The sequence below is a fragment of the Pelophylax lessonae genome (assembly GCF_965119305.1).
Source record: "Pelophylax lessonae genome assembly, chromosome: 5".
Lineage (NCBI taxonomy): Eukaryota > Metazoa > Chordata > Amphibia > Anura > Ranidae > Pelophylax > Pelophylax lessonae.
The window spans coordinates 93,743,284-93,766,898 of NC_138772.1; positions in this window are offsets into that span (position 1 = coordinate 93,743,284).

The following is a 23,615-nucleotide window of genomic DNA, read 5'->3' on the forward strand; positions in this document are numbered from 1 at the left end:
GGTTACCGCTTTTGGCACTGAAATTTAACCCCGAGCCATACTCGGGAATACCGCTAGGAAGGTTCAAGCGTAACTTCACTTTTGTTGAGAAAAAAACATTCCGCTCTGGGTGATCTCTGTACATTACAAGGAGTTTAACAAACTTTGTTGCAGATTTCTACCTTTTGTTAATCTGAAGAAATCATTGTTTGTTCCTCTGTGCCTCTGTGCTGCTCTTGAGTGGGTCAAATGGAAGTGGTTGCATCATTATCTATCAGCTGTGGCAATTGCAGGGCTCTAATGAGGAAATCTGCTGGGCCTGCATCCCTTTAGACGTGTTCCTTTTGGGAGTATCTCACCAAAAATGACATTTTTGTTGCAGGAGATGCCTGAATCTGACTTGTATCTTAGTGCAGACTTCTAGGAAAATTGGTGAGCCAATCACACAAGCAGGAAATTATGTTTCTGGGGTGTGGTCAGTAAACATTCTGTGTACAGAACACCTCCAGGTAGCCATATTACATTACAATTCCAGAAAATTACAACAGCTGCAGATTTAAAAGGAAAGGTCATATTAAAAAACATTCAATTACAATATGATTTGAGTCACAATTGTATACGCTATATTGTTTTTTCTTTATTTGCTATTTTTCCCCATGAAAGTGGAGTTACTCTTTAAGCTTTTCTTGGGACATAAAATATCTGTTTTCTACTGTATTGCAAATTGCAAACAGGGGTCAGCATAGTAAAGTGAACACTAAAGCTAAATAATACAATGAATGATTGAAGGGTCCGCACCAAGCTACAACAGGTGGTCTGCATTATAATGTCATAATTAATCATGAGTCTGTACTATGTCATAACATTTAATTCAGGGTGCATTTTTAAAGCATTTATTTCTTTACAGAAGCAATAACATTCTCCAGGAAGGCGTTTCGAAAATAAGAAATGATGAAACGAGCAGAAGATCAGCAACACAGAATCATTTTATGAAGAAAAGAGTAAAACAATTACAAATGTTTTTTAAGTGTAGATTAAGCCAAATGTTTTCTTTTTTTTTTTTTGGATAGAGTGAGGAAGGAGTAGAACCCTTGTACACCCTTGCTGGGGTTTTACTGCTATATGGGGTTTATTATTCCCCATGCTATCCAAAACAAGAAAAAGGTCTTGGATATACACCTTAATAAGTCCTTAAAGTGGTAGTAAACCCCGCTTTGTCGTTTTTACCTACAGGTAAGCCTATAATAAGGCTTACCTGTAGGGAAAATGATTATGGTATCTCCTAAGCGTGCATGTTTTTAGGAGATATTCACCCTGAATGTAGCCAGTTGCATTACTGTATATTAAAAAAGAATAGCGCACACATGCAAAAGAAATTACTACCAAATTTGAAGACAATCCATAAATAAAAATGGGGATTTGGTCCCACCATATGGCCATATAGTGCTCAAGCTCACCACTACGTCAAAGTAGTCTTTTGCATGTGTGCGCTATTCTTTTTTAATATACATGTCTTTTGGTTCATAGCTGCACCAGCTTTAGAAATACATGGGTATGCTACCCCAAATTTTTTGCTAGTTGCATTACTGGTGCATGTGCTCTGAGGGTCCGGCAAACCTTGCCGGACCTTCAGAGCGTCATGCCTGAGCTGAGGGCTCGTGCGCACATGCGCGGGAGTGACATCATCGCGGCTCTGGCCAATCACAGTGTGCGAACCCGGAAGAAAGACTGGGGGAAGATGTCAGCCCTCTCAGTGGTGACAGCACAGCGCTGGGGGGCTTAGTTCCATGATGGGTATTTCGTAATGTGCTAGTATGCGATGCTGCAGCTTACAAAAGCCGCAATTTACTACAGCTTCAAAGTATAACTAAGCCTAATAACAAAATGATATGTTTTGCAGCTTATCAGTCCTTAAATGTGGTAGCTGCATTCGTTTTTATTTTTCAGGCTAATAAGTTTTTCATCAAGGTATGACAAAACGCGTAGGGTAGAGCGATGCACTAACGTCACCGATACCCTCGAGTCCCAGAAGGACGGGTTTTTTTGTATGTGTGTCGGCGACGCATACAATTTAGGGCGATTTTAAAATATCATTGCTGTAAGTGCAATTTTATTACGTGTGGAATTAATTTTTACTATCTTACACTATGTGGAGCATTTTATGTTTTGGGGAACTCCTGGGAGAAATCTTATCAGGAACAGTGGTGAATAGTCTGTGGAATCGGTAAAGACCCTGGCGGGTTATAAAGCCACAACCGCTAATGACCTTCTGTAGTAATGAGGTCCATGTGAGCTGGTAAGCAAGCTTTTCAGTCTTTGGTGGTGGTATTGATGCATAGATCACATGTCAAGGTGGTGGATGGTGGAGACATACACCAGGAATGATTATCACATCACTTGTGGACATTTTGTCTTTCCTTTTGTTAGCGCAGCTCCTTTTTTAGGCTTTCTTTCTTCTATTTTCATCTGGTGATCCAGCCAGTAAGTCTGCTGTTTTTCAAAAGAACAAGCTCTCCAGCAGAACGTATCTGTTACAAAGATGAGATAAACCATTTAACACTGTCAGGGGTGATTACAATGATCAGCTTTTATATATGTAAAACCTTTATCCCATAAGGAAAAAATTTTGCTGTAATTGCTTATAAAGTATGAGCTGGAGTTTGGCTTCGATTTGTTAGTGTATTTAAATTTGCTAGTAAATCTAACACTCCTCTCCCTACTGGCTGACAATGCTGCTGTCCAAAAGGTTCCCCCTGTGCTCCTTCATCCAGATTGGGGGCACTCTAATACAGAAGGTGTGTTACTGGCCAGATTTCCAGGTGAAAGCAGACGGGAAAAAAAACAGAAAAGAAAAACAATACAGCAACCACATCTAATGACTGGTAAGCTGCAATATATTACATGTTTGGTGTTGGGTTTAATACTGATTTAAGAAGAAAGGCAACACTTTTTTTGTTTTGTTTTTTGGATAGTGGTAAGGGAGAGTTTAAGCTTTGTCAGTCCCTACTGGGGAGATTTCCCTTCACTTCCTGTCCCACTGTCAAAACAATAAGTCAAAAAGTGAAAAAGGAAATCCTCTCAAAGTGAGGGAATCTCAACTGAAAGATTTCCCCTCTATATCTGTTCTGGTGAGAACCCCAAATTTAGGATTTAGGGGCACAGACAGTAATAAAAGCCTAAAGATTGTCAAATTACACCAACGCAGGGTGGTACTGTGGGTGTATGAACGGTAAAAAAACAGTGCCACATCCTCATGATTAAAGTGTATGTACAAAAAGTGAGAAATATGGACTTTGAAGGCACAAATATCAAAAAAGTGTACATTTTATTGATAACAATTCTTATAAAAAACACATATATACATGATAAACATTACAATAGAGACAACACAAATGATTAATTAACCCACACTGGCACTTGAAACCAAGGCCAGTGGGGAAATCAACCTGGTGATGTCCTGATGCAGAGATAAAATGTAATGTATAGCTGGCTACAAGCTCAAAATGTCTCATGATATTTCGCTTCTTCGAGAGCTTACTTTCTTTTATACATTCTATGGATCAGCGTACTCAAATGTGCACAGGACCAATAGTTGAAAATAGGTAAAAAAGAGACCGGTATGTTTGTCTTTAAAACACTTGTGACTGTCCTCTTAACCATAAAGTAATGCCGTTTTTAATGGAAAAAGTAATATCCTTGTTGGTAATTCATTGCTTTAACCACTTTAAGACCGGAAGGATTTGCCCCTCTTAATGACCAGGCACTATTTAGCGATTCGGCACTGCGTTATTTTAACAGACAATTGCACGGTCGTGCAACGCTGTACCCAAACAAAATTGACGTCCCTTTTTTCCCACAAATAGAGCTTTCTTTTGGTGGTATTTGATCAACTGTGTGATTTTTATTTTTTGCGCTATAAACAAAAAAATAAGTGAAAAAAAAAAACATTTTTCACATTCTGCTATATGACATTTTTTTAAAAAAAAATTTAAAAATCAAAATTTTTTAACATTTGAGGCCAATTTGTTTTCTGCTACATATTTTTGGTAAAAAAAATCACAATAAGTGTATTTTGATTGCTTTGCGCAAAAGTTATCGCGTCTACTAACTACGGGAAAGATTTATTTCATTTTTAATTAATTTACTTTTTTTACTAGTAATGGCGGCGATCTGCGATTTTTTGCGGGACTGCGACATTTCGGCGGACAGATTTGACCCCTAACTGACATTTTTGACACTTTTGGGGTACCAGTGACATTACTACAGTAATCAGTGCTAAAAATATGCACTTTTACTGTAATAATGACACTGGCAGGGAAGGGGTTAACAGTATAGGTGATCAAGGGGTTAAATGTAACCCTAGGGGAGTGATTTTAACTGTATGGGGGTTGGACTTGTGAAATGATCACAGAGACATGCAATCCTATATAGAAGGATCACAGGAGCTCTGTGATCATTTCAGGGAGAAGGACGGTCGGCTGTGTTTACAGACCGTTCTTCTCTCTCAGCGAGGAACGATCGCGGGTGTCAGGCTTCCGCACTGACGTTCGGTGGCGGGAGCGCCCCCCCTAGCTGCCTTTAGGCGAGCGACGTAGCCCTACATCGCTTTGCCTGTAGGAGCCAGGCTGCCGCCGTACATGTACAGCGGGCGGTGGCAAGTGGTTTAAGGAAGGACAGAGGAGTCAGTTGCCTCCACTATCAGCTGTTGTTACCTTGCTGTGGGACCACTACAGATCATTAGACCTTGTGAACTCCCAAGTCAATAGAGAATCAACTGTTTATATGGGGATCTCTTAACATGTGACTATTTTTTTCTATATCACAAAACTTGTTGAGCTTGTAGCCAGCTATACATAACATTCTATCCCTGCATCAGAACATCACCAGGTTTATTTCCCAACCGGCCTTGGTTTCAAGTGCCAGTGTGGGTTAATTAATCATTTGTGTTGTTTCAATTTTAATGTTTATCATGTATATATGTGTTTTTTATATGAATTGTTATCAATACAATTTACACTTTTTTGATATTTGTGCCTTCAAAGTCCATATTTCCCACTTTTTGTATATATACTTTAATGATGCAGATGTGGCACTGTTTTTTACCGTTCATACACCCACAGTACCACCCTGCGTTGGTGTAATTTGACAATCTTTAGGTTTTTATTACTGTCTGTGCCCCTAAATCCTAAATTTGGGGTTTTCTCCAGAACATGTATAGAGGGAAAATCTTCCAGTTGAGATTCCCTCACTTTGAAGGGATTTTCTTTACTTTTTGGCTTATTGTTTTGACAATGTGCCTCCAAAGTCCATATTTCCCACTTTTTGTACATACACAGTAATAAAAACCTGATAGGTGTTCTAATTCCACTCCGCTGTATCCTAACCTAAATAAAAGTGTTCCCTTTAGCTTTTCGTTAAAAAAGGTATTTTTCCAATGATTCCATCAATTCCCATGTAATGGAGATGAACAAAAGCAGACATTTCTGAAGTCCAACCTGGGCTCCCTCCATAGATACAGTGTGGGAATGAGCTTAGCCATGCAGGAACAGTAAACATGTTATTTGTGGGGTTACTGGGTCAAAATATAGGGGGAAAAAGCCTGAATGCAGTCACTAATCTAAGGAGTGGTAAGCTGCAACATATTAAATTTTTGTTTTTGGACTTACACATGCTTTAGGGCTAATTCACACTATATGTGGTGACAGACATTTTACTGCATTGTAAACTGCCTAGGGCTGGAATAAAATGCAGACTTGCTGCATTTTATCACTGTGAATCTTGATAAATCTTATTGTCCTGCTGTACACTGCCATGTACGTTTTGTACACTTCACATAAAGTTTGTAAAAAACAAAAAAAGGAAGTTGTGTGATGCCCTGAATCATGCACCACACTGCCCCCTACTGCCCCCTACTGTAGCCTGCAATGGACAGCTACCGGAGCTATACAGTAAAGTGGACGGCAGCTCTCTGTTGCTGTGTGAATGGAGCATTAATCTTATGTAAACTACACTGGGAAATGAAACATCAAAAAGTAATTGCTTGCTTTTAGGAAATACTGTTTTACTTTACAGCAGTATTTGTACATTTCATCTAAAAATTAGACCAATGAGAGAGCGTTTCACTTTTTTTCTTAGCTAAAATACGATTTGTGAGACATACAGTACAAAAGTCACGTAATAGAACAGAGCAAATTTCATAAGGATTGAGCAGCTCACAGATTAACCAACATTCTGCATAAAAATGGTTTCAGTTCAATAAAAGATAAAAGGTAATGTAAAGAAGGGAAGTTATATGCCAGTTCTGTGCAATTCTGATTACGTCTTTGCTAGCGACATGTTACAGTTGATAAACACACCAATAAAATTGCTACAGAGCGGAAGCACGCTCCTTTTACTTTCCAGTTTTCTGTCCCCAAAGAAGAATCTGGATCCTCTCAACTGTGTGTTATCTATTGCACAATCTGTATTTATGTCATAACAATACCTGGCGATGTCTAAGGTCACGCGAAGCTGTGACCGCGCATCAATCTGCTCTGCCGTCTATTAACATACTTCACAAGTCTTTGGAATGTTGCAACTGTACTTTCATCCCAGTTTTCTGCTGGCCATTTACAGGCAGTGATATGATACCGGTTATTTACTCCTGACAAGACAATTGCAGATTCTTCACGGGCAGGCTGTTGAGTGGTTGCTGATTTTCATAAAATAAAATATTAAAAAAAAATATTATTTATATCAAAAGTTATTTTTAATATCAATGTGTATATGAGAATCAAAGATTGGACATTAGTCAAGATGCGTGTGGAATTACCAGTATTATAGAATTAGGACAATATATTGTCAAAAGTATTGGGAAGCCTGCCTTTACAGGTACATGAACTTTAATGGCATCCCAGCCTCAGTCCCCCTCCACCAAATCATTTGGTGGAGGGGGGATTATTGTGTGGGGTTGTTTTTCAGGGGTTGGACATGGCTCCCTTAGTGAAGGGAACTCTTATCGGGTCAGGGGGTTCAGGGGTTGGGCTTGGCCCCCTTAGTGAAGGGAACTCTTATCGGGTCAGGGGGTTCAGGGGTTGAAAAAAGAAATAAAAACTGTGCTGTGAGTGGGATCCAGTGATCCTTGTGGGTCAAAGTGGCCCAACAGTAAGTGTAGAATCCATGCGGAAATATATGACTGGGAACCTTAAGCAACCACGCACAGATTCCAAAAAAGAGGGGGGTTTTTTGGGAGGGGAAAGGCCCTCCTGGGAAGGTTGCAAAAGACTGGGCTCACTGGGTATTCAGTGCAAAATATAAACTTTATTAAATCAATGGTGCAATACAAACAAGAATGAATAATAAACAATAAAAGCTATCTATGCAGATAGTGACAAAAGTATGGTATAGAAAAGCCGACCCTGGGGGTCATAATGGGTGGTTATGTCAGTATGGAGACTCCACCCAAGCCAGACACTACGGCACCTGCTGGGGCTCAAAAAGCTCAGATGGGGGAGAAGTGATGTGCGGATGTGCACAGGTAGATCACTTCTACATACCCCAAGTGCTAGGATGTCTATCTTGCCCTAAAGTGTGTGGGCCATATGTAAGGTAGGGTCAATGAGGCCCTAAGTGAGTGTGTGGGTGATAGACATAGGCTAGCGTTAGAGCTGATGAGATCAGCTGCTGTCTCAAATAACAGCCAGTACACTACATGAAGGTGTGAAGTAAAAAAGTAGTATTTATAATGGTGATAATATTCACATGAAGAGGTATATACATTAACACATCAACTATTGTGTACTGGGTGGCCACCCGTATGGGAGTATCTGAAAATGGGGAGGAGGGGAGGGGAAGAGGAGGGGGGGGGTCCCGGTGGGGGAAGGATGGTGGGGAGAGGGAGCAATGAGGTTCTGAGGAAGCGTGCACGAGCACGCGAAACACGTCAACGGTAGACGCCGACACTTCTCTGACACCACGGGAGTCTGCGTGTCTTAGCGAGGACAGGTCGAGGCACAGTCATGTGGAGCCTGTGACGCAAGCGGAAGCGCAGGCGGAAGCTGTCCGGAGGGAGAAACGGAGGACACACACCCACAGAAGGGAACAGACGGAAGAGGAGACCAGCGGTGGCGTGAGAGGTATGAGCATCAACGAGGAGAACAGCGGCAGGGAGGACAAGCCCACAAGACCCAAGGGGGGAAGGACTCAACACTGCTAAACGTGAGTATTACCCGCAGAGAGGTACGGGACTTAAATGGCAGAAACCTTGGAGACTGCTACACACAGAAAACAAGGCTCACGGTAAGACCCGCTCTTCCATACATTCCATACATTTTTATTGTTTTTTTTTTAACGAGTAATGTCGGCGATCTGCGATTTTTTTTGCGGGACTGCGACATTGCGGCGGACAGATCGGACCCTTGACTGACATTTTTGACACTTTTGGGGGTACCAGTGACATTACTACAGTAATCAGTGCTATACATATGCACTGTTACTGTAAAAATGACACTGGGAGGGAAGTGGTTAACTTTATTGTAGAGGGAGGGGTTATGTGTGTCCCGTGTTTCTTACTGTCATTGGATGTGGCTGTTTGTGTAACAGCACAGATCAACGGTCCTACATAGCAGGACCGAGTGATCTGTGCTGTTACACAGGGGAGAATGACAGGTGGCTTTGTTTACATTAGCCGCCTGCCTTTCTCCCTCTCTACCCGACGATCGCGAGTGACCGGCGGACATCGGGTCCACCGGTCACACAGGCCGGCTTCTTCGGGTACGAGCGGGGGCAGGAGCGTGAATCCGGTGGCGCGCGCTCGCCCCCTATTCGCTCCCAGACTAGTGACGTACCGGTACGTCACTTTGCCTGGGAGGAGCTGACCGCTGCCGTATATAGCCGGGCGGCGGTCGGCAAGTGGTTAAAAGTTTTAAAATTGGCAATGAGAATGTTGCAGAATTTGGGGGGGCAACAAGGCACTGCATATGACCCTTGAAAGTATTTGGTTGTAATAGGCATCCTAAAGCATATAGACATGCCAATCAGGTAAAGGCTCCAATAGTAAATGCAATAACTTAAAAAGAACCTGGATCACCCTTAATGGGTACTTTACTCGAGAACCATTTAAAATTTTAACCCAAGCTCCTGAAACTGTTCATTATCACTGCAGGAAGTTACAGGTGAAACACTTTGTGACTCTTCCAGTAACTATGTCTTCTATTGATTGCAATCACATTTCTGTGATTACACAGTTGAAATACAGGTTTACAATATGTTCCTAGCCATGTCTTATTTCATTTGACAGGAAATGAACTGGCTGACCTATTATATGGCAACGAGTGAGCTACTTAGAGGGTCACATGACACCTACGTCTTTTGTTTTTGCTTTGAAAATGTTCAGGATTCCGGTCAGATCAAAGGACGCGCTCTCCATTTGTGTTATTCACATTGTTCTCAGGCCTCGGACCAGAAGAGTTTTTTTGCTCTCTTCATAATAGATTTATTTCAAATGTTCTGAGATCTCAATGATGTCTAATGGATTGGCAGGAGTGGAACAAACTACTTTAGTGGTTTTTAAGTACCTCGGTCATCATCATATTGTCGGAAAACATGAGAAAATGTTATGTCTGTAGCAGCACTAAGACTGAGAATCTAAAACTATACATATAAATCAAACAGGAATATTACACCCTGCAAAATCTAAGTAAAACAAGTTAAACATTGAATATTAAAAATATTTAAATGCTTTTTTTTTTTATTTATAATATATGACCTGCTCAGAAGCAATATAATTTTATTGTGTGGATGAAAAGTACCATTTATGCAGATATGTCGGTACGGATTGTATAAATATGTCACCATTTGAATTTTATAGGGATGTGAAAAGCGTATTACAGGAAGAACTGATAAATCATTTTATGATAGAGACACTCAATTTCAGGTAAAATAAACACGCTAAACCAAAGATGATAACAATTTTTGCTAGGGCAATGGAAACAATCGTATAGGCTTGCTCTTTTATGTATAGAATTAAAGTCGCCTGTCAAAAATCGAAATGGGTACAAAGGATGTCACGAACTTCATTACATATGCACAAATCTTTAATATGCATATAATATTATGTGGGCTCAATGAAATGACTGAATGGGGCTTTAAAGTGGAACTCCAACATGGCAATTTTCCCCTTTAACTGCCCCCGTTCCTCTCTAAGGCCCCCTATCTTTTTTTTTAGGAAACTCTATACATGCATTCTTATAGCAGTTTTCTCGCTGGTCACGGAAAATTCTTGTAAGCAGGGGTGGGCATTCTTCCTGAACTAAGCAATTGCTCATGTAATGATTTGTAAATGCCACTCAATCCTGGAGTATTGTGAGCCCAGCCTACATGATGAAGCATCCTCCCGGGTACGTACAAATTACAAAACTGGGATCACAGGAAATTATGCCCGAAATTACCCAGTGGCACTGGCTAAAAAAAAAAGGTGGGGACAGTACTGGAGCGTAGAGACGTAGAGGGGACACATCTTTTTTATATACAGATTGGGGGGGTCGTACGTAATTTAATGTATCGCAGGATTCATTCACACTTAAGTAAGTAGGTAAGTGCACATATATGATCAAACCTATTGGTACTAATAAGAAATATTTGAAAGTGTTTGAAGTCAAGCCTTTTTTACTTTGAATAGAGTACAGAAGGATTAGAACCCCTGTCAGCCGTTCTCACGGGGGAGATTGACACTTTCTGTATGTCCTGGTGGCCATTACCACTGACACAGAAAGTAAAGTAATAAGTTTCCTTGCAGGGGCCTGGTGGCTCTTGGAGCGGACTCATGGAAGCCTGTGAGTTTGTACAGAGAGCACTGGGACCAGCAATGAGAGAGACATTTGTAAACCAGCTAAAGTGTTACCTGCAGTGCTGTCAGAATGTCTTAAAGGCTCTATACACTGTGAAGCCAGACATGCATCTGGAGAAGTCTGAAAATCTTTATGGGATCTGGAACCCAATCCTTCTCTTCTTGCAAGTGGAGAAATAACATCTCTCAAAAAGCAAAAAGTGACTGGTACCCAATGTTTTATCAGTCCCTCATGTTTTAGCCATGGACTCAGCTCGGAGGTACAATGCTGACCCTCCCTGTCCCTGCCGTACTCCACCTGCTCGTGGGGGTCAGGAGGTGCTACACAGCAAGGCAAGCCGGGAGCGAGACTGCCAGTGCTGTTTTGACTGGAGTGAGCTGAAGGGACCACCTGGCATGGAGAGAGACTGTCACTGTGACTCAGGAGGGGACGTGTGGTGTGAGTGAGGTGTCATCGTCATCTGTGCTGTCACATACTGCTGTCAGTGTCACTGTGAGAGTCAATTTTATGTGTCATGGCTGCCCATTCTAATTGCTTGCCCTCCAGGGTCTTGTCCTTGAGCTACTTACCTACTATATCAAAAATAAAATAAGAAATATTTTTTGCCTAAATCACATTGCTAATTGCATATTGTACTTATTTGTAGCCTAAATACTGAAATTTGCACTTAAAACTGTAACTTTTGGAAATGCCAGTAAAAACTTTGCTGTGCCACTAAAGTTTTGATGTTGTGTCAGTAAATTTTAATTTTAATTTGGTATGTTTGCAACACTGCTGGACAACAGTTTTCAGTGGTAATAACAATGTTAGAAAACCTTTTTAGAATCCTATTATTTCCCTTGAAATATTTCCAGTGGCAACAAATAGAAGAATGGAAAAAAAAAGAAGAAAGGAGAGATAGTTTTATGTTTCTTGAACTCTTCCAGCTCTTCTAAATATCCAATGGACACAATTATTCCTATAGTTTGTTTGCTGAAATTAGCCAAACATATTCAGGAATGTGAGCGGAAGGAAATAAAATAAGAAAAAAAATAAAATAAAGGGAGTTGATTTATTAAAACTGGGGAGTGCAAAATCTGGTGCAGCTGAACATGGTAGCCATCAGTTTCTAAACCTCACCTTTTCAATTAGGCCTTCACAAAAAATTGGTTTCTATGCACAGCTGCAACTGATTTTGCACTCTCCAGTTTTAGTAAATCAAACTCACATTTTTGTAATTTTGAAACTAGGCACTTTCCCCATTCCCCACCCTTTTAGCTTCCTTGCTGCCATAGGAATTACCCCCCAAGCGCCATTATGGTTTATACAGGCTTGACATTGAGCCAGTCCAGTAATCCAACCATTCCCTTTCAGCAGCTTGGTAAAGTTCAAAAATTTTCTCCAATCTACAACTCTCCCTTTCCTTTTTTTTTATTTTCCTTAACTATTAACCTGTCAATACCAGTTCTTACTTTTTGCCATTACACGGATGACTGATTAACCACTTCAGCTCCGGAAAGTTTTCCCCCCATTTTTTGCGATTCGGCACTGCGTTATTTCAACGAAAAATTGCGCGGTCGTGTGACGCTGTACCCGAATACAGTTGATGTCTTTTTTTCCCACAAATAGAGCTTTCTTTTGGTGGTATTTGATCACCTCTGCGATTTTTAGATATTGCGCTATAAACAAAAAAAAAAAGAGCAACTATTTTGAAAAAAACACAATATTTTTTACATTCTTCTATAAAACATTCCCAATATTTTTTTTTCATCATTTTAGGCCAATATGTATTCTGCTACATATTTTTGGAAAACAAAATCCCAAAAAGCTTATTTTAATTGGTTTTCGCAAAAGCTATAGCGTTTACAAACTACGGGATAGATTTTTGGACTTTTTTTGTTTTTATTAGTAATGGCGGCGATCAGCGATTTTTAGCGGGACTGCGACATTGCGGCAGACAGATCGGACCCCTAACTGACATTTTTGACACTTTTTGGGGGACCAGTGACATTAATAGAGTAATCAGTGCTAAACAATATGCACTGTTACTGTATAAATGACACTGGCAGGGAAGGGGTTAATACTGGGGGTGACCAAAGGGGTTAATGTATGCCTGTTGGTGCTTACTCACTGTGGGGGGGGGGGGGTTCTGTCTGTGACAGGCACAGAGAGATCAGAGTTTCTGATCTCTCTCTGCCTGTGTGAGAGAAGACTCGCCTGCTTTGTTTACATAAGCAGGCAGGTCTTCTGTCAGTTTCTCTGAGGGTGATCCTGCGTTCTGCCTCCCGCTGTGTCTAAACACAGCAGAAGCGCCGCTCCAGCAGCGCGTGCGTGCCACAGAGACTGCATGTACAAAATCACTTAGATCTACGTGATTTTGCGCAGCCGAGCCGCCCTGCTGCAGTATAACTGCATGGCGTGGTCGGCAACTGGTTAAATTGTAAAAATGTTGCTCATTTGCTTGATCAATATATTTTATAATTGCTAATATTTTTAATGACAACCAAATAATAACCTGCTCACATATACAAAGCAATATCCCTCATATTTTAAAAGTTTTATAAAATGTATTAGAGGTATATGAGAAACAATTGTCTACAGCTGATATTGTATTGATTGCAATGGGTAAACATGGATATCCGGTCGTTCTTTCCTAAACAAACTAATCATTAATTTTCCTAGCAATGTGCAAATCTACTGCCTGCAGCCATTTGTAGAAGTTCTATAGCAATAGACAATTGTGCCAGTTTTTACCCTGTTGCAGAAGTGCATTCACGATTGGAAATCAATAAGGAAATAGAGAAACATTTCAAAGCTTGCTGGTTAAATTACTTTATGAGATTTATTCCTGCAAAGCTTATTTGCAGAGGTAGTCCCTGGCCCATACAGTTCACAGCTGTCATACAAAGCTGTGCAATCCTTGATATAATTATCTCTAATACCAGGATTATTGTGCAAAGCAACTACTGTTGCCAATATCAGACAGAAAAGCATTTTTTAGTACTCCTACTTTATATATTTTGAACCTTCGTTAGATCAGATGGTGGATATAATCTGACCTGACAATTTTTTGTTTAGTAACAGACATTCATCATATTACAATTGTACGTTATATCAGTGTCTAAATCACAGACGTGCAGACAAAATACCTTTGCAGAGTGCCTTTCATTTTATTTCACCATTAATTTGGACACCGGGCTGCCACATACAAATCTCTGTGATTGGCCCTGTAATTCCCTCCTTCTCAGTTTGAGAATTTTCAAGCCAGAGAGTTCCAACATCTTTGATCCTCCATTTTGTTTCCAATACCTGGATGACTGACTTTGAACTCTTGGCTTGCTATCTGACCCCAATTTATCATCATTTAGCCACATGGCTGCTAATTTTCTTTAGTTTTGATAGGGCAGCAACATTTACCAGTACTGTATTTATGCAGTGTAAGTTTGTAGCTGATTGAACTTAAACAGAAATGCTTGTTTAGGTAAACTTGCTGTACAAACAATTAGTTGTATGACTCTGTATTTGTCAAGGTGGTGCTGACCCCTGGCTTATCCCTGACCATGCCCTGCCTGAACCTGTGTTACCATATTTGCATATCTGGCCTGCCCCTGTTTGGATCTAACAGTATTCTTCAACCATAGAAGAACCTGGGGAGCCCTAGAATGGAGAATGCTGCTATATGTCAAATGTCCTGCAGTAGCAGTTAGCGGGGTTGATTTACTAAAGGAATAAAGTTTATTTACTGAGCAAAGTGAATTTTCGCCTAGCCTAGTGATTGGCTTTATTCTGCCATCACATGTAGCGCTACCTGCGAAGGAGCAGCTTGGTAATTTGGATTCTCTGGTCTGCGCCTCAACTCCATGAAACAACCTGAGCCCCTCTGGCACACCTGGTTGAGTAAAAAGGTGCTGCATGCACTTAAAAGAATATGAAGAAGTGTAGATACTTTTAACTTAACTGTGAATGTGTATCAGGAAATAGACACAAGACTGTTTAGTGGTAAATTAACTCAATGAAATTGATTTACTAAAACTGGAGGAGCGTGCAAAATCTGGTGGAGCTGTGCATGCTAGCCAATTAGCTTTTAAATTCAACTTGTTCAATGAAGCTTTGACAAAAACCTGGAAGCTGATTGGTATCTATGCAGGGCTGCACCTGATTTTGCACTCTCCAGTTTTCGTAAATCAGCTCCAATGTATTGGAATGGGTTAATGTAACTGATGGTTTGAGCATAAATGAGCACACAAAAGAAAACTTCGGACTCAGTCTGCTTATCAATGTGGTCTCTAGGCCTTGTACCTGTAACACTAGACTGTGAACAACTAATAAATCAGCAAGATCAGCAATAAGCAGTGCATGCAAACATTAACTGCAATGTGAATAATAATAATATAACTAATCTAGAGTGCACTCTAGGAGAATGGATAGGATATTGTGCATTGATCCCTGAAAGGTACCTATTTAGCATAAGCTATAGGTGAAGGTCTCGGTGTAGCAGCTGTAAAGGGACAGTCTTTAGTCCTAATTCTTCAGCTGGTTAGCGTTGGGGCCCAGTTGTACTATTGGTGCACATGAGAATCATCCCAGTCAAGTCTGCAGGCATCAATGGGGCTACTAGAAGGTATGGTCATTTCCTAAAGGGCTTAGTCTCTCTAGCAGAAGATAGAAAATCCCTACAGCAGCAGCTCACCAGTTCGAGTGATAGTGCAACTTATCATCCGGTCACACACAGCACTTGGTCCACTCTCTACTCTGCCACTGCGGGATCCCACTCAGGCCGCTGACATGCAACAGTGATGGTGCACAATGGACAGTAATATGCACTCTCTGGTATCCCTAATGGCAAAAAGGAAGCTGTATCCTGTACAGCCTGAAGAAAATGCAACTTTTTCCCTTCCTCCTGGCAATCTCTCTCTCTCTCTGGGAAATTCACTTAAAAAATTCTTGATTTCAGTAGAGTTTCTCTCCTCTGGACTATAGTTCCCACAGTGCAGTGCTGCCTGTCTCAGTCTATTGAACTCTTCCTGTTCAGCAGCTCCCTCCGCTTGCTGATATAGCTTATAACTAGTTCAGCACCGCAGGACAGCAGCTACAGAGAGCAGCTGCAGCCAGGGTTTCTCCCACTCTGTATTCATAGCCAAGCACCTGGCTACACGTGTGTTACTTTTTCTTTAACATGTTTGGCTATTTAGGCCCTGTTCACACCTGAGTGTTTTTTAGCCCGTAAAATGCTCATCTGTGAAAATCCAAAACGCCCAACAATCAAAATCTCATTCATTTCAATGGCCCCTGTTCACATCTGAGCATTTTGTCCCCTGAAGCAAACCGCTTGTAGCTCAAAAAAGTACTGGAGCTTCTTTTTGGGCTGTTTAAGAGCTGTTCTGGTCCCATAGGAATGCATTAAAATGCCGTTATCGGTGTTTCACAGGTGTTTTTTTAAACACACAGGTGGTCCCCTTAACACCATTTTTTTACATTAATCAAAACGCCTGCAAACAAATGCCCCAAAAAACGCTCATAAAACACCCTAAAAACGGTCATAAAATGCTCAACAAACGCCAGAGAAACACTCAAAAAAACGCCTGCAAAAATGCCCAAAAAACGCCTGAAAACGATACGCTCAGGTGTGAACACAGCTTAAAGGCGAGCATAGCTTCAATTCACTCTCAGTGTGTATGAGCAATGATTGACTGGTAATTGACCCACCGACTAAAGTTGGAAATAGACTGTTTCCATCTTTAAAGGGGTTTTATGCTTGTGGGAGATGTGCCGCTTGTAAGACCTCTAAAGGTAACATCAAAAATACAAAATAATTCACTGCCACAGCCACGCATGATGTTCATGTGATCAAAGACTTCATCACTTGTGCAACAAGAGGTGTAGTCTATATGCTCGAGTGTAAATGCGGGTATCAGTACGTGGGGAGAACCACGAGAGCATTACACGTACATGTTGGGGAGCATATGAACAAGATTAGCCAGGGCAAGGATAAACATAATGTCCCAAAACATTTCAAAAGGTACCATCATTGTGATCCTACAGGATTGAAATTTTGGGGCATAGAGAAAACAGCACGTCATTGGAGGGGGGGAAATTTCATGCGACAATTAAGTCGCAGGGAATCCTTCTGGATCTACCTCACAAAAGTTTTGGTCCCAGGAGGACTTAATGTAGATTTTGATCTAAATTGTTTTATTTCTAATAGATAAATTTGTTTTATTTATGTTATTAATGTTTCTGGTTAAAGAGTTTGTTTGTACTGGTGCTTTAAGATGTAGTGACTGTATTCGGAGCTTCGCCAGTATACGCCTCACTCCTAAAAATATATAAAACAGAACATTTTAGAAAAAGGTATTTACCTTCTAGAAAAGTTTTTATATATATAATAATAATTTTTATTCATATTTTATATATATTTTATATGAATTTTATCCTGTTTATGTTGAACAGGTATTGGCATAGGCAATGGTCATGCGCAATTTAGATTAAAATATTTTTTTATTGTGCTTGGGGTGCTTTTCCGTGATTGAAAGCCTCCGCATTCTAATTAAATATTGTTGGGTTTTCTCTATGTCCGTTGTATCCCAGAAGCTGGGCGGGCTCCTGGTTTAGAGGTGGAGATTAGTTTGCCTCCACTTCCGGTATCGAGGGAGCAACCTGTTGCTAAAAGATGGTTATCAATGCGAGCGGGTGCCGCCTTCTCTCTTCACCCCGCTGAGGAAGTCACGCCTACTGACGCAATGCGTACGGGGGGAGGAGCTTTGAAGTCACCCGCGACGCTCCGGAGGCATCGCTGCACCGCTGCACCAGATGCCTTCCATAGTGCACTAGGAAAGTGCCTTTTATGTGAGTAGAACCTTTATATGTATTCAATAAAAGCCGTTTTAAGATGGAGAGCATTAGATTTCTTCATATTTTTTTGGGGGGTTAAAGTTTGCTGAACGGTTGCTGAGTCCATCTGAGAGTACTGGAGATCGGGTAATGGCAGGAGTCAGTGCAGTGACCCTAGTGGTCGAGTGATGAAGGTGAGAGGCTTGTATTAACTTTGGTGATGGATTCACGGTTGAAGTGGTGCCTGCATTCATCTTTCCAGCTCGGGTCTCCTTAGTACATCTTTGAGAAGTTGGATGGACTATTATATATCATTTACTTTATTTATGGACATTTTTGTATACATATAGCAGCCATTGTTATTTCATGTATGCCATTTTAGCGCTGCACCTATTCGTTTCATTTGTATGAGCAGTGGCCTGATCATTAGAAGGCTGGAAATTTAAAACCCAAATTAAATGGAACAGGCTTTTTAACTTGCTTCCCAGATTAAGTTTTTGCGGGGAGTTAGGGGAAAAAAATAAAAAATATATATACTATATAGGCATACATTCTAAATCTTGCACTTACGTTTCCAACTATGCAAGCTCTCAATTTAAAAGAATGCATTAACACATTCTTTTCAGGAATCCAAATCCTATTAGATTTCACTCAATTGACTGTGAAAAGAACCAGCATAAAGTGCACAAGAGGTTTATCCATCCTACAATTTGTATACCCTTATGCTCCTTTGAATACCAGTATGACCTCTAGTCACATGGGGTCAGTCTGTCAGAACAGAACTTATAGTCATTCCAGAGGTTTAAGTCAGTAGAAATGTTTTTTAAAAAATAGCAAAAAAAAAAAAAAAGTATTATTGCCCCACAGAATTTGCACAATATATCTAAAAATGATTGAAGTGCCTAATTTACACATACCATTAGACTGTAAAGTAAAATACAACACATAATCAAACTATTCTAAACATTTAGTGAGATAGTTAGTATATAAAATATAAATAAACCAAGACAGGATTTATATTTGCAAAATAGATCATTAGAATGTATTCAACAAACTCCAATCATACCCTATGACATTCTCATCTTACAAAGGTATACTGTACTTGTGTAAATTTGCAGTATTGGCATTTTTCAGAATTATTCTTAATATGCTTACAAAGAATCTAAACAATGCGTGTTTGCATTTTGTTGATTTACTAAGAATAATTTATATTTATTACAGGTAAAGGGCAATGTGCAAAGTTTACCCAAAGGAACCAATGGGGACTTTGACATAACTGTGATAATACAACCAATCTGAGGGGTTACTGAACTTTGTTCATTATCATAGAGAATTGTTTTATTAGATGTGCATTTTTCTATGTTTGTAATATGCAATGGTGGCCATCAATAGCCTGGGGACTGTGACCACAGAGGATCCAACTGCAACAGGGCCCTTACTCCAGAGGGGTCCCAGATAAATTCCTCTTCCCCTTGCATGCATTATTACCCCATATAATAAAACTTACACCCAGAGTAAATTGAGTATTTAGGAGGCCACTACATGTATATCTTCTTTTTAGGCCTTGTTACACTGGCATCCTTGAACATACATCTGTGTGAGGGCCATTTTTGCACTCCTATTCATGTCTATTGGGATGCAGTGGCTGCACGGACATAGCCTCTGCATCCCAATCGACATCTGTTTGGGTGCGGGTGTGTGTCCTCAAACTCACTCTGCCTGCATTTGAGGCACATAACCACATGCCTCCACACGGAAGTCAAATTAGGAGCAGCCTCTATGTCAATCCAGCAACTGCTTTCCAACTAACATGAATAAGACTGCCTTACACGGATGCACGGAATACTTGTGCATCCCATGCAGGCACACACGGATATTGCACCAGCTTACTCTTAAAGCCAGCCATAGATGGTTGGTCCCTGCTGAACCGGCTGTGATCTGGGCAGGGTGCTTGTACCGAAGTCAATCCATCGATCGACTTGGGTACAACCAGCATGTCAGATTTTTACATGCGATTATTGCCAGTGGCTATAACAGCCAATAATATTCATTGTGTCCTCCTGGCAGGTAGACTCCCCATGCCCCCCCGCTGGGAGAACACAATAGCTTCACGGGAGGGATTTCCCCGTCAACACTGACTTTGTAGATGGGGGAATTGAGAGATACCCCCCCCCCCCAAGGTGATCTGTGTACATTGCAAGGATTGTAGCAAACGTTGTAGAAGAGCCCTACCTTTTCTGTTCTGAAGAAAAAGCTGTTTTTTTTTTCCCACTATGTCATTGCAAGACTGATTCCTGAAAGGCAGGCTATGTTGTGACCACCTGGTGCACTTTCAGTGTTCTAATGAGGAAAGTTGCAGTGTCTGCATTCCTTTAGAAGTAATTTACCCCTAGGTATTATCTCACTAAAAATGAAAATCCTATTGAAGAAGATGCCTAAAATATTACTTTTTTCTTAGTGCAGACATCTGGTTAAATCAGTTAGCCAACCACACAAGCAGGAAATTGTATTTTTGGAGACATTCTGTACATCAACTGTACACAGAATGCCCCCAGGTTGTCATAATGCATTGAAGTTTTTTGACGGTTTGGAAATTTACAGCCTGGAATGGAAAAGTAAATTTGCATAACATTAATCACTTGCCGACCAGCCACCGTACTTATATTGCGGCGGGTCGGCTCTGTCCTGCGAAACAATGTACCTGTACGTCAATTTGCTGGACCACTAATGGGGGTGCACACATGCCGATTGGCCATAGGAGGAACCAATCAGCGAGTTCGGTGGCTACGATTTCCACGGGGCACCCATGATCACTCCCCCTGGAGACAGAACCTATGGTCTACCATTGTAAACAGCAGATTGCTGTTCTGTCGGTGATGAAAACAGGGATCCTGTGTTCCTCCTATTTAGGAACAAAGGTCTCTGTGTTCCTTCAGCAAGCCCATCCCCCCACACACTTAGAAAGCACCCCCTAGGAACACAGTTAACCCTTTGATCCCCCCTGGTGTTAACCCCTTCCCTGCCAGTGTCATTATTACAGTAACAGTGCATATTTTTAGCACTGATTATTGTAGTAATGTCACTGGTCTCCCCAAAAGTGTCAAAAATGTCAGTTAGGTGTCCGATCTGTCCGCCGCTATGTCGCAGTCCTGCTAAAATTCGCTGATTGCCGCCATTACTAGTAAAAAAAGGAAAAAAGACATAAGTCTTTCCCCTAGTTTGTAGACGTGATAACTTTTGCACAAACCAATCAATATACGCTTATTCCAATTTTTTTTTTACTAAAAATATGTAGCAGAATACATACTGGCCTAAAATTATGAAAAAATTTGATTTAAAATTTTTTTTTATTGGGACAGTTTTATACCACAAAGAAAAAATATAGTTTTTTTTCAGAATTGTCAAGCTTTTTTGTTCATAGCGCAAAAATTAAAAACCGCAGAGGTGATCAAATACCACCAAAAGAAAGCTCTATTTGTGGGGAAAAAAAGACATCAATTTTATTTGGGTACAGCGTCGCATGATCGCGCAATTTTCCATTAAAATAACGCAGTGCCGAATCGTAAAAAAATGGTCTGGTCATTAAGGGGGCAAATCCTTTCCGGTCCAGAAGTGGTTAAGTTACCAAATGGCTTGCCTAGCAATTTTTTAAGCTTTTCTTTCCCTGTAACTAATAGTCACACACAGAAAGTATTTCAATGGATTCCCCAGTTTACCAATGATGATGCACTCCTATTTCATTTAATAAAATAAACTTTAGGATGAATCAGTTTATTTGAGGAAATGGGTAAATATTATTGATCTGATCCATTAAAATCCTGTTCCTTGTGGTTGGTATAGATTGAACCTCCTCACCTTCTTTTTACAAGTCTGGAATACCTGGACACGTACCTGTGTTATATACTGAAGCTAGACATTTCCTAATGCCATCTACGTGCAGAGTATGAGTAACTATTGTACCTCTAGCCTACTATCTGTCTTTAGAGATACCTGTGATCATAATCTCATTATAAAGTTTATGTTATATTATTGTGTCTGGCATGTACAAACAATAGCTCACATCCTGCATGTTGAGTCAGAATTATGCATTATTGTAGCAACAAATACAATTACAATACAATCTATTTCAGCATGTTCAGCCGCTGTTAGAAAGTTTAACGTGTCACAATGTTATGGTAACAGGAAATGATTCACCCCTGGCAACTAGGGAAGTGACAGTGCTTTGATCATACTTGTAGGTTACCAATTACTTAAAGCAGTATTAAAACTAAAACCAAATCTGTATTATATTGCAGATCCTTCTGACGGCTGCATTCTTTTTTCTTTTTTTTTTTTTCTTTCTTTTTTTGATGCGGACAGTAAATCTGTTATTTTTCAACTTCCTTTACCAAAACAAGCTGTTCAGCAAAAGTGACAGTTAGAGGGCTGAGACAAACTATTTGCCATTGACAGGGGTGCTTTCAATTATCATTTATGTTAAATCTTTATCCCAAAAGGAAAAAAAAAAACACTATGGGGTTGATTTAGCCCCGGTTCACACTTGTGCGTGTGCGGGGTTCGCATGTAATGTCGGAGCGCACTGCTCCGACATTACATGCGATCGGCTGTGCGGTGCGAGTTTAGCCATACAAACTGTATGGCTAAATTCGCATCGCTCCCGCAGCAAACACGCACAGGAGGCATTTTTGCAGCCGCATCAGGATCGGATCGCACAGCGGTTCACACTTGTGCGATCCGATCCTGTGCGAACTGCACGATCGCACTGCGATATGCGATCAAACTGGGGGTGTCGTTAAGATTACATTGACACCCCCAGCGTATCGCATATGGCAGTGTGAACTGCCGGGGGTGCGTGTGCGATGCGGGAACAGGCTGCGAATTCGCAGCCTTCCCGCATCGCATATATGTGAACCGAGCCTTACTAAAGGAAAATAGACTGTGCACTTTGCAAAGTGCAGTTGCTCCAGGTCTTAATAAATGAGGTGAATGCATCTCTTTTCAAATAATACCCAATCACATTCAAGGAAAAATAAAATAATGTTTTGCTTGCACATGATTGGATGATGGAAGTCAGCAGAGCTTTTGTTCTTTTACTAAGCTTTGGAGCAACTGCTCTTGCAAAGTGCAACTGCACTTGCAAAAGTGCAGTCTATTTTCCTTTAGTAAATCAACCCCTATGGCTGCAACTGCTTAACCTCCTTGGAGGTATTCCCGAGTGTGGCTCGGGGTGGAATTTTAGTGCCATTAGCGGTAACCCAAAGCCACACTTGGGGTACCGCCAGGGAGCATCGCTGGATCCTCGAAGAGGGGTCACTTACCTTGTCCTCGGGATCCCGCGATGCATTCCTGCAGCATACGGCGGCCGGATCTTCTGCCTGATGCTCTGTGCCCCGGATTCCATTCCCTGCGAGCGTCACGTCGCAGGGGGGTGGAACCGGTGGCAAATTTAAAAAGTAAAACACACAAACACACTGATATATTGCAATCCTATTGGATTACATTACTAAATAAAATAAATTGACATTAGTTTGTATGTATATATATATATATATATATATATATATATATATATATATATATATATATATATATATATAGATATATATATATATATACTGTATATATAGATATATATATATCTATATCTATATCTATATATATATATATATATATATATATATATATATATATATAGATATATATATTTAATATATGTATACGTTTATTCAAAGCGGCAAACTTGAAAAGTAAAACACACAAACACACTGATATATTGTAATCCTATTGGATTACATTACTAAATAAAATAAATTGACATTAGTTTGCCCCCCAGTGCCCTTGCCTGCGGTTTTACTGTACTTTATATATATATATATATATATATATATATGTGTGTGTGTATATATATATATATATATATATATATATATATATATATATAATATATATAATATAATATATGTATATGTTTATGGATATATATATATATATATATATATA